The 3,500-nt window shown below is 47.6% G+C and overlaps 1 protein-coding gene across 1 annotated transcript in view; it reads left to right on the plus strand.

The window, feature by feature from the left end:
• The window catches only part of ppic (peptidylprolyl isomerase C), a 7,459-nt gene extending 6,411 nt beyond the window's left edge, over positions 1–1,048 (plus strand). The window contains exon 6 of the mRNA XM_079730331.1: positions 1–1,048. This exon is cut by the window's left edge and continues 1,216 nt beyond it. The gene's annotated coding sequence lies outside the window, so the exon portion shown is untranslated.
• The last annotated feature ends 2,452 nt before the right edge of the window (positions 1,049–3,500 follow it).

Here is a 3,500-nt window from a genome sequence, read left to right on the forward strand (position 1 = left end):
AGCCTTAACGGCCACTCCTGCCGCCCCGATTTATTACCAATACCATTGATCTGTATCTTTAAAGTTAACCATGAACCCAAATAAGCGAATGACCAATGTGGTAAACATGTGTAACTTAAGGTTTGGAGAAATCACAATGAACAATCCTATTCAAGTCCAAGGACCTTAACCCGCTGACAAATCTATCATTCAAACAAGAACAGGTCGGGGAAGGCAGCCAAAAACAGTTCAGTAGCGTGCTTGTGATTAGCCTCGCTAGCACTAGGGTGTTGGCAAGCCTGCACTCATTTAAATCGTAATCCTCCATTGCGAAAAAACATTATTTTATTGCCAAATTATTCTTGTTTTGTAAAGTCTTCCACTTTTTGAATTCTCTCTCTCTCTCTCTCTCTCTCTCTCTCTCTCTCTCTCTCTCTCTCTCTCTCTCTCTCTCTCTCCTACCTTTATCCATACATGCAAACTTAAAATCTTGTAAGCATGCAGCAATCACTTAGCCTAACAATATGTTGGTAGCATGTAGCAATTAGTTAGCCTAACAATATGTTGGTAGTATGTAACACTGAGTTAGCGCGACAATATCTAGTTAGCATGTAGCAGAGTGTTAGCCTGACAATATCTTGTTAGCATGTAGCAGTGTGTTAGCCTGACAATGTCTTGTTAGCATGTAGCAGTGTGTCAGCCTGACAATGTCTTGTTAGCATGTAGCAGAGGGTTATCCTAACAATGTCAATATCATAACGAACTTCTTTCATGTTTGAATCTGGGTTTAACCCACGTGGTCAACGCTGTATCGTGTTATCTGAACAAAGTGAGCGTGATGTAAATGTTTTGGTTCTCATCTGAGGTAAACCAGCTGCTTGTTTGCAGCTTCTTACGGTTAGAGTAGGACTTCAGGATTTATACCACTGTTATAATGAATGATCATATTTCATAAAACATATAGAAAATGACCTTATTCTCTGTGGAAAAGGTAATGATATCATATCTATATTATGTGCATAGATGACCTCTTCAGCAAACATCTACCAAAACTGTAGCAGAATGTGCCCAACCAGCAGCTTTCTACAATAAAGGATTTTCCTAAATAATTATCTGTTTGAACTCTTATTGGTGGTGGGGGTGGTGATGGAGGTAGGTGGGGTAGTGATGGAGGTGGGTGGGGTGGTGATGGAGGTAGGTGGGGTAAAGGGGTGGGGTGGTGATGGAGGTAGGTGGGGTAAAGGGGTGGGGTGGTGATGGAGGTGGGTGGGGTGGTGATGGAGGCTGTTCTGATGGGGTTGGGTGGTGATGGAGGTGGGTGGGGCGGTGATGGAGGTTGTTCTGATGGGGTTGGGTGGTGATGGAGGTGGGTGGGGCGGTGATGGAGGTGGGTGGGGCGGTGATGGAGGTGGGTGGGGCGGTGATGGAGGTGGGTGGGGCGGTGATGGTGTATAGGTTGGACAGCTGTAGTGGACTAGGGGTTAAGGGGACGACAGTGATTTGTAAACACACAGACCCACACACACCCTTATTGTGCACACACACAGACCCACACACACCCTTATTGTGCACACACAAACACACACACAGACCCACACACACAGATTCATGTTAGACACAAGAAACGCAGAGAGGGGGGAGAAAAATAATGAGGGAGGGAGAAAGGGACAGAGAAAGAGAGGGGGGGAGATAGAGAGGGGGAGAGAGAGAGAGAGAGGGGGGGGGAGAGAGAGACAGAGAGGGGGAGAGAGAGAGAGAGACAGAGAGAGGATGTAAAGGTCAGCTGGAGAGGGGGATCCTCATGGGACAGGAAGTGGGCAGGAGTACCGACAGGAAGCAGTGGAAACTATGGCGACCAAAAACTCGTTCCAAAGTCAACTTCCTTACTAGTACCTATAGTTACTATGGTTACAGTACTAGTACCTCTAGTTACTATGGTAATATTACTAATACCTCTAGTTACTATGGTTACAGTACTATTACCTCTAGAGTTACTATGGATGTAGTACAAGTTTTTAGTTACTACTAAACAAATGTAACTTTTACTAGCACTAGCAGTACTAGTGCTAGAACTCCCAGCTTCTGTTCCGTCTCTCCAGCCCTCCTGTTCTTCATGTCGGTCGTCAGTTCTCAGAACTGTTTTGTGATAAAGTTGCAAGAATGAGTGAGAATTTGAAAACATTGATAAAATTATTTATTTAGTGATTTGTGATCAGTTACACCTCCTGTATATTGGGAGGGTTAGCATTAGCGTCAGGGTCAGGGTTAGCGTCAGGGTCAGGGTCAGGGTTAGGGTTAGGGTCAGGGTTAGCGTCAGGGTCAGGGTCAGGGTTAGGGTTAGGGTTAGGGTTAGGGTCAGGGTTAGGGTCAGGGTCAGGGTTAGGGTTAGAGTTAGGGTCAGGGTTTGCGTCAGGGTCAGGGTTAGGGTTAGGGTCAGGGTTAGGGTTAGGCTACACTCCCGGTTTGGGAAGATTAAGTCTGAGGGCCAGTACTTGAGTTTGGTCTCTAGTGCATTACATGTTCTTAGGTGAAGGGTCAACAAGAAAGGTAGGCCAGTAGTATGAGGTCATCACTACCCGGGACCGGTAGTATGAGGTCATCACTACCCGAGATCGGTAGTATGAGGTCATCACTACCCGGTACCGGTAGTATGAGGTCATCACTACCCGGGACCGGTAGTATGAGGTCATCACTACCGGAGACCGGTAGTATGAGGTCATCACTACCCGGGACCGGTAGTATGAGGTCATCACTACCCGGTACCGGTAGTATGAGGTCATCACTACCCGGTACCAGTAGTATGAGGTCATCACTACCCGGGACCGGTAGTATGAGGTCATCACTACCCGGTACCGGTAGTATGAGGTCATCACTCATGGGACCCAGGCAGTCTTAACAAGACTTCAGTCTCCACCAAACGAAGAGAGGAGGAGGTAAGGAGAGGAGAGGAGTAGAGGAGGAGAGGAGGAGTAGAGGAGGAGAGGAGGAGGAGAGGAGGAGGAGGAGAGGAGTAGAGGAGGAGGAGAGGAGGAGAGGAGGAGGGTATCAGATAAATCCATATAAAAGTGAGCGAGTAAGAAGGCAGACAGGCCTCATTAAGAAGACCAAACTTCAAACCGTGAAGTGTGCATGTGTGCGCGTGTGTGTGTGTTTGTGTGTGTTTGTGTGTGTTCGAGGATCTAACGGGAGGGTCAACAGCTCATTGATCGCCCTTTAAGTTTCACCTCCTCTCTCCTCCCATCTCCACACCCTCCCCCAGAACCCCTAAACCTTCCCTCCCTCCCACTTCCCTCCCCCACCACTCCATTGTCTGGCCTTTATTCACCCTTCTTTTCATCTCTCCCTCTCTCACTCTCTCTCTCTCTCTCTCTCTCTCTCTCTCTCTCTCTCTCTCTCTCTCTCTCTCTCTCTCGCTCTCTCTCTCTCTCTCTCTCTCTCTCTTTCTCTCGTCCCGGGTGCATCACGGGGCACAAAACACATTTGTGTGTGTGTTTGGGCATGGGGGGGAACACAGTGATAAT

Source organism: Pollachius pollachius, assembly GCF_949987615.1.
Source record: "Pollachius pollachius genome assembly, chromosome: 1".
Taxonomy (NCBI): domain Eukaryota; kingdom Metazoa; phylum Chordata; class Actinopteri; order Gadiformes; family Gadidae; genus Pollachius; species Pollachius pollachius.